Source organism: Dasypus novemcinctus, chromosome 26, assembly GCF_030445035.2.
Source record: "Dasypus novemcinctus isolate mDasNov1 chromosome 26, mDasNov1.1.hap2, whole genome shotgun sequence".
Classification (NCBI taxonomy): Eukaryota; Metazoa; Chordata; class Mammalia; order Cingulata; family Dasypodidae; genus Dasypus; species Dasypus novemcinctus.
In genome coordinates, this window is record NC_080698.1 from 60346150 (window position 1) to 60355596 (window position 9447).

Consider the following 9447-nt stretch of genomic DNA (forward strand, 5'->3'; position numbering starts at 1 on the left):
AACATAAGATAAAATCTTACCTGGATAAAATCTATATTCTACCTAAAAGAAAATTAAATTTACTGTCAAAATATTTTATTGATAAAAATCTTCTAAATCCTATTAAGACTTCAAAATCATAGCCAAGAGAAATTTTAATACTGGATTGTTTAGAATAATGAATCCTGTATTAGTCAGGGTTCTCTAAGGAAACAGAACTGACAAGAGGAAGCAGACTTGGCCCAGTGGTTAGTGCATCCGTCTACCACATGGGAGGTCCGTGATTCAAACCCTGGGCCTCCTTGACCCATGTGGAGCTGGCCCATGCGCAGTGCTGATGCATGCAAGGAGTGCCATACCATGTAGGGGTGTCCCCCGTGTAGGGGAGCCCCACATGCAAGGAGTGCGCCCCGTAAGGAGAGCCACCCAGGGCAAGAAAGTGCAGCCTGTCCAGGAATGGTGCCGCACGCATGGAGAGCTGACACAATAGATTACACAACAAACAGAAACACAGATTCCCATGCTGCTGACAACAGAAGTGGACAGAGAAGGAGATGCAGTGAATGGACACAGAGAACAGACAACAGGTGTGGGTAGGGGGAAGGGAGAGAAATAAATAAATAAATCTTTAAAAAAAAAGAACTGACAGGAGGTATCTGTGAAAAAATGGAAAAGCGTTTTTAAAAACAACTCATTTAAGTGATAAGTAATACTTCAAAATCAGTTTCTGACACAAGCACTAAGGCAAATACCTTATTTTGGAATTAAAGTCTGTCTACACCTTTCTTAAATATGTACAAATCTATTTGTTTTTAATAACAAGAATGACAGACATTTTTAGAATAAATATGATACAGTATCATTAGCCTCAAATCACTTATTTGTCAACTCCTAAATGGAAACACAAGTTTCAGAATCAGGAAATGTTTTAAAAGTCCATGAGCAAACAAAAGTAGAGGCAAAATCTTTGGACTGAGAAACACCTTTTTCAATTACCAGAAATCATCTTAGATAACTTACTAAGAGTTGGTTGGATATTTGTTTGAATTGACGATTTCAATAAGCCAGATCATATGATTGTTCCAGACAAATTCAGAAATGGTCAAATCAGGAGAAGAGTGGGGACTGCTGGACAAAATGCACAAGTAACAACAGAAATGCCAGCTGATGCCTGCTGTAGAGGGCAGAATGTTCTTTCAAAAAGCCCCATCATTTCCAAACAACATCGCTGAAATTATAGTATAATAAGATCTAGGCAGGAACCCATTGAAACACCAGGTGAAGTAGCAGCCCTTTTCCACCTAGAACATATATCCCCATTCAAGTATTAGAAGTGATAATTAGCTGCTAAGGCCAGCCTTGAAAAACTTGTGTAATAATGGAATCTTATTGTAGCATGGAAACACTAGAATGTTAGTGAAAAATGCATCCAGAAAGGTCCAACTTGGAAAATCACGGAATTCTTCATCTGAAGGAAATACCCAGGGGAAGCAAGGGGGAAATTAGGGGATGTACAAAAAGCACATGTAAAGAAGATACTTCTTTGGCCTAAAGTCAGAAATCACTTTAGTACCTAAGAGTGAACTATGAATATCAATTAAATGTGCCTTAGGGCTGATCTCAGATGAAGCAGGACTTCAGGTTTCATCCTGTTGTATTCGTAAAATAATGCTACAAATGTTTTGGTATGTAAAATGAATTCTTACTTCTTCTATGGATCAAAAAACAGATCCTTTTATATGACTAGAGGGATACAGTTATGAATATCTCAGGATTTATAAGAACTTTCAAAACTGCAATTAAAACAAAGAAAAAAAGTAAATTTCATACTGAATAAAAATATATAAATTTTTTAAAGGCATTCCATTATATAATAGGAAATTTCTTTCTAGGATGGTTATGAGAATTCAGAGTTCTATTAACAGTAAATGAAAGTGCCTCCCTACTACTTAATATTTCACTTTAAATAGAAAGTTTTTTTAATTGAAGTGTTCACTTTGAGATTATACAGTTGCCTTGTTCACTGAGTTGTTTACCTCAAAATTTAAACTATATAACCAGGCTAGCTTCAAATTCAAGCATTAGTTTGCATTCATATTAGTAACTAAAATGAAACAAAAGTCCAGGTTTTTCATGACTCACAGTATACCTACAACTTAATATACTCACATGTAGACAATTCACCCATAAGAATATAGCAATGAAAATAATTCCCAAGACTGCAATGTTGACAGGCTTCCATGGAAATCCATAAAAACCAGGTCTGGATAGAAAATTGCCTAGTAAGATGTCAACTAGCTGAAATAGCAATACTTCACATAGTGAGAACCTCAAAGATTGTACAATGAAAGAGGCACAGAAAACATTCATTGGAATTTCAATCAGCATCTAAGTGATAACCATATCCCTCAAAAACCTCCAGTGGATTCCACTGTTTCAGGGAAGATGGGAAATTGGTTGCTTCACGTTTTCTGCTTGGCTGGTTTTCTTGTTGGAAATTGTGAATTTGGCACCATTAAGTAGAACGCTCTCTTTCCATGCCTTTTACAAGTGAATGCATTAACAGATTGTGTTATATCCATAAATGGAATAAAACTCAGCAATAAAAGTAACAAACTATCAGTACACACAACATTATGGATAGATTTAAAAATGATTGTGTATATAAGAGCCCAGACAAACAAAACTAAACAGTATCTACTCCACATTCCATTTATATGAAATTCTACAAAATGAATTTTAATCTGTAATGGCAGATTGCAGATTGCAGGTTGTCCAGGACCTTGCAGGGAAGGTGTGGTGGATGGCAGGATGGACTATTAAGGTTCTGAAGGAAAAACCGGGGGATGTTTGGTAAGGTTACTATTTTGGTTGTAGAAATGTTTTTATGGATTTAGTAACATAAAACCAAACAAATCACACAGGTGCCTTTTAATATACAGCACTTGTACATCAATAAAGTAATAGAAAAACAATTATAAAAATGTAAGAGTTTTTCATTTCTTAACAAAAAAATTCAAAGATTTTCAAAAAATTGAATTAGACTTATTAACCTATGAATCCATTTATAATTGGAAATATAAAAATAAATCAAGGATGTACATTAGTCAAGAAGTCTAGTTTTTCATTGATAAATTCATAAACTGCTTGAAGTAAATTTATTGGAAAAGCTCTAAAAATATACATGATCTGTTTAAAGGAATGGGCAATAATGGGCAATTAAAATTCTGTACAGGGAAGTGGATGTGGCTCAAGTGATCGGGCTCCTGTCTACCACATGGGAGGTCCTGGGTTCATTTCCTGGGGCCTCTTTGTGAAGGCAGGCTCACCCATACCTGCAGAGAGCTGATGGCCCGTGCCCACAGAGAGCTGATGGCCCACATGACGGCCCATACCCATGGAGAGCTGGCTCAGCAAGATGATGCAACAAAGGGAGACAAGCAGATGCAGAATAACACACAGTGAATGGACACAGAAAGCAGACAGCAAGCATGAAGCAAGAAGGGATAAATAAATTTAAAAAATAAATCTTTAAAAAAAATTCATACAACAGAAAAATGAGAAAAGTTTTAGTGGTGAGGAAATGCATATATAAATATGTTGCATCATTGTAATATGATATACCAATTATATCAATAAATGTACAGATACAGCTGATAAACACCTGATAAATATATTAATATAAGTAAATGATGTGGGCTATGGGTGGGAGGCTCTTTGTCTCTTAAGAGATAACCTAAACTGTCTGTGACATGTGGGTGTGGGATGATAAAAGGTTGCAATCCTGCCCTTGGTGACCATGGCAATGACTCCAGTCCCAGGAAACAGTTTAACAATGCAAGGTCTATAAACTTTAAGTATTCAGGGGAAATGCAAACAAAATATGCTAAAAGCTTATCTAGAATGCCTGAAGTCCACGACAAAAGCTTACCTAAGATGTGGAAGATATATATGCTAATTCAAGCCTATTGAGAACTGAAACAAAGGACCATTTAACTTTTCCTCTCTGTATAAAAGAAACTCAAAAGTCTTGTTTGGGGCTCAGGCTTGCAACAGGAAGCTCCCGAGTCCAGTCGGCCGTCTCAAAATCATTCCTGAGTCCTGGCCTCCCTATATGCAAATAATTGAACCTCTCTCAAATTCTACAACATAAGTAGGATGATTATTGTTATAACTGTTATTCCAATGAAAATTAAATGCAGACTGTTGTTAGGCCAACATTTCTTTAAAAGCTAATGTTTTCTTTCAGAATTCAGCTTCATTCTGAACACAAGACACAAAATATCTGAATTGTTAAGTAGATAGAATATCTGAAAAACAGTGAATTATTGCATAGTAGATTATTGTACACTATAAAATTTGAAGTTAGGAGAATCAAAGCTGGTTAGAAACCCAATTCCAAATAACCACAGGAAAGAATTTGCCTTCCTGTTTCACCGTAATAGTGTTGTAGAATTTGAGAGAGGTTCAGTTATTTGTGTATAGAGAGGCCAGAACTCAGGAATGATTTTGAGAAGGAAAAATCATTTATTGACAGCTGGCCAGACTCGGGAGCTTCCTGTTGCAAGCCTGAGCCCCAAACAAGACTTTCGAGTTTCTTTTATACAGAGAGTAAAGGTTAAATGATTCTTTTGTTTCAATTCTCAATAGGCTTGAATTAGCGTATATATCTTCCACATCTTAGGTAAGCTTTTGTCGTGGACTTCAGGCATTCTAGATAAGCTTTTAGCATATTTTGTTTGCATTTCCCCTGAATACTTAAAGTTTATAGACCTTGCATTGTTAAACTGTTTCCTGGGACTGGAGTCGTTGCCATGGTCACCAAGGGCAGGACTGCAGCCTCTTGCTGTCTCACACCCACAAGTCACAGACTGCTTAGGTTATCTCTGAAGGGACAAAGAGCCTTCCACCCATAATCCACATCAATATAAGCCTGCACTTACAAGATACTCTTAAGCCAATAAAGCAACTATGAACATAGATAAAATAATAGGAAATTTCTGGAATGTGTAGGTACCATAACAAAAGGCAAATATATTGATTTTTCAAAAAGTGAATAGTATAAGAATCTTAGGAGAAAACACATCTATGGTGTAATTCACACTCACACACCAAGTCTGTTTCATGCAAATTAAAACCTCTGCTGAAAATGAATAGAAACTGTGAAAGCACATCATAGTGTTTGTAACTAGCAGTGCTAATAGATGGGTATAAGAGTAGTTAAAGGGGAAAGTTTAAGAACATGTATATTACTAGAGGGAAAACTTAAAAATATAACATGGGACTATGTAACAGTGAAACCTCATGTGAAATATGAACATGGGTAATATTGCATATATAAGACTTTTTACAAAATACACATAGAAATAAACTAGACAGATAGAAACAATAATAGCTGTGTACAGCAGGGGAAGCACAGAAAGATAGAAATGTAAGATTTTTGGTATGCTTTTTTTGTTTATTATTATTACTGGAATAATGGAAATGCTCTAATAATGATTGAAGGATTGAAATGATGAATGCACAACTACATGACTACCAAATACCACTGACTGTACACTTTGGATGGATTGTACTCTTTATAAATATGTATCAATAAAAATGATTTGTGTTAAAAATTGCAAAAAACCTTCCTCTAAAGAGAAAAAAAGAACCTCTGAAATCTATTACTTTCATCTGGGGTCCTCTCAGCTGGGATGTGTAAAGTGTGCTGTCTGAGTTGTCACTGTCACAGATGTTCCTGTGGCAACTGACAGCTCTCTGGGCTCCAGAATCAGCCCCCCCAAAAGGGGCCTCTGAAGCTGTGCTTCTGGGAATGCCTCAGCCTCCAATAAGAAAATACTATACAATGAAAGCATAAACACAGAAAGAAGAACCATTTTAAAAGCTAAGGAAGGTGATTTTGATTTATTGAAGTGTGTGGTAACATGAGAGGGGCCACAGGAAAATTTTAATGAATCTGGAAAGAGGGGAAAAAATCAGAGCAATATGAAGACAGAAGAGATATACACATCTTTTTTTCATCTTTTTTTCATCTTTGCCAATGAGACCATGGGTCATAGTCAACTGCACATTTATGAACAGGGTGGCATCACAATTCTTAAGATCTCACACATAATCTCATAGAACTCGAGGCCAACAGTGATGGTTATTATCTTTGTGGCCAGCCACCATGGGATGCTTGGGTTTACCTCTGCAGACTATCCTTGTCAAGGAATTTTCATTTAAATTGAAAAATCAAGTAGAACATTGTTTCAAAAGGACAAATTCTGCATAAATGATTCTCAGGATACCTGTAAATAAGTGTACTTGCCCTGTAAGGAATACCCCAGAGGCAGGACAATGGACAAGTACCTTCCCTTACAGAGCCTGTGACCTTTGCCAGGAGGGAAGCTGGGTAATCAAGTTCCCTGCAGTAGAGCAACAAAATCAAATGCCTCCTGGCAAACACACACACACACACACCAAGGAAGGCTTCGCACACAGCTGAAGATGCCTTCTGGATGGTCCTGAAGGCCAGGCTTCCCCAAGTGGTTAGGATGGCTGTGAGGATCTGTGCAGGTGAACATGGTTGTCAGCAAGGGTGGAGGTGGGAAACGCACAAGATGCTCAAGGATGAGGGAGAGAGCATCTGCTCTATGAAAAGTGCAGCCTATGGGCAAGGAATTCTCTATCTTCATTGATTTGGTTGACTGCAGAAACAGAGTAAGTTCTTTGAGTGGGGTGGCTTGGGCCATTCTGCCCCACTGCACTGCTGTCCCTGACCAGTGGGACTATCCAGATCCCTCCCTTGCAGTCTGGGGCATGAAGATCCAAAGGGCCCTGCTTCTCCCTATGGGGGTTTCTCCTGTGTCTCTAATTGCTTGACAGTTGTTATTTTTTTGATTGGGGAGGGTGGAGGATGCTTGCTTTTAGTAAGAGTGAAGACTTGCAGAGCTGGGACTGGGTATCTCTATGTTTGGGCAATCCTGAGGACTTTCTGCTTTGGGTAAATCAACAGTCTGTCCATGATGCTTTTGACAGAGGGAAGGACAGTAACTCATCTGCCTTCTGGTCAGGACTCATCTGAGCAGGCTGTTGATGTGCTTCACGAGCTCCCATCAAGCCAACCACACGTGGACCCCCCAGGTGCCATCTCTAGAAGAGTTGGTTTCCAAACTAGATGTTCTAGAGGCCAGTAAATAAACCAGACAGTAGAGTTCACAAGGCCCCTGGATCTTTTAACAGAGTTGAAGTAACAGCACTTTTTAGACACCCTGGCTCCACAGCCACCAAGCTTTCAGAGCTTTGAACAACCCACTCATGGAAACATGAAGCACATGCTGGGCCAACTCTAAGCTGGCAGAGCCTGATGCCCAACTGGCACAGAGCTCACAGCAGCAAGCCCGGCTCCGTGACTCCTACCAGGCTAGACTTTCTTGCTTCCTGATGCCATCAAGTGACCTTACCTACGTGTGGAACCTGAGGGTTCAGCACCCAGTGCTCAGCCTGATAGCAGTGGCCATGATGTCTGTCATTTCAAACCGTTGACAGCCCGTGGCAAGGAAGAAGGTGCAGGGGAGCGGTGTTCACTCACACTCATGTTTGGCTGACCCAGCACTGACAAGGACTGGAGGAGGAGCAGCCTACGTGGGCCTATGGCACCCAGGGAGGAAGGAGAAGTGGTGAGGAAGGGGGAGTGGAGGGAGGGGAGTGGAGAGGGGAGGGCAGGGGGTTGAGGAAGACTGGCATTTGGGAAGGGGGTGAAGAGGTGGCTGGGAGGGGCTGGGGAGGTTTTGGATGAGACACACAGAGCAGAGGTGGAGGGCTCCCAGTGCTGGTGAACAGGTCAGCAGGCTGCCGGGGCAGCAGCAGGTGAGCAGGCTTTGCAGGGGCAGGCGCACGGGGTCCAGCGCCCTCGCAGCCCGCTCCTGTTTGGGGCTGCCTTGGCGACCCCGTGTCTTATAAGGTCCCCCTCGCCCAATCAGCAGCTCCCCTCCAGGTTCATCACAGAGACCCTGCGTGCCCCCGGGTTCTTAGAGCGCCCCTCCCCCACCCCTTCCCTACCGTCCTGATGGCAGTAACCCTCTGGAACCCTAATGACACTTCTGGTTTCTTGTCCCTGTCCCCAACCCTCTAGAGCTCATGAAAATTCTCACATGCAGAATATTTAAAGAAAAGGCTCAACAGTCCAATAGAAGGATAGACAAATTAATTGGGGAAACACAAATGCTCAAATTCATAAAAAGCCATTCAACCTCCTGAGTCATGGCAGAATCAGGAATTTAAGCCATTGGGACATATCTCCACATGCCTAAATGGCTAAAATTGACAATACCAAGTGTTGGGAAAGATGGGACCAAAGGGGAGCCCGTGCACTCTGGGTAAGAGTATAAATGGGTGAAACCACATTAAAACAGCTTGTCATCATGTAAACTTGAACTTAGGAAGTTCAGTACTCAGGTATATTAACTCCTTCAGAAATGGGTGCTTATGAGCTTGGAAGACATGGGTCAGAATGTTTATTGAAAACTTGTTGGCAGTGATCAAAAACAGAAAAGGCAAATGTCCATCAACAGAAGACTTGATACACAAAGTGTGGTGTATTTGTACAGTAGAAGAGTATGTGAGAGAAAATAAAATACAACAACTGGCAACAACTCAGATAGAACTAAAGTTGAGTTCCAATATAAGCAAAACTACATTGCACAGTGCTGTATATTTTAATTATTTTAAAAGTCAATATAGTGACTACTGATATAAGGAAGGAGAGGGATTATTAGACCCAAGGGTCATTGGATGTGGGGGTGGGAGTTCTCCTTGGGAAGTCCCTGTTTCTTGACATGGGATTTGGTTGTCATTGCCTCCCAATAATTAATTAGACTGGGCATTTGTTTTCTGTGCTTTTCATAAAAGAGGAAAAAGACTAAGTAGTGCTACAATAAATGATTTATCTTCAATAAGAAAGATAAAACATGAGAGCGTATGTTTAAGAAAACTGAACTATACACTTATTGAAAACAGTTTGATGTTTGGTTTGGAAGGACTCATTGTGAAAAAGGAACTTTCAAGTTTCCTTTTTATATGGTGTACAGTGTTGAATTGAGTGTTCCATTAGGATTTTCCTCTTTTTTTATTCTTCTAAGTACTATTTGGCCAAGAGTTATTTTTTTTCTTTGAGCATAGCCAGTTGAGGCTCATGGGTTTCTATGAAAATGAAAAGATAAAGCATTTAGGAGGGAGCTGATGTGTTTCAAGCAGTTGAGTACCTGCCCCCCATTTGTTCCCTGTGCCTCCTAAAGAAGATGAACAATGAACAGACATGGAGCAAAAATAAATGAGCAGGGAGTGAATGTGGCTCAAGCAGTTGAGTGCCCCCCTCCCACATAGGAGGTCCCAGGTTCAGTTCCTGGTGCCTCCTAAAGATAAAACAGACAATGAGCAGACAACAAGCAAAAAACAAATCAAAACAAAAACAAAACAAGCAAA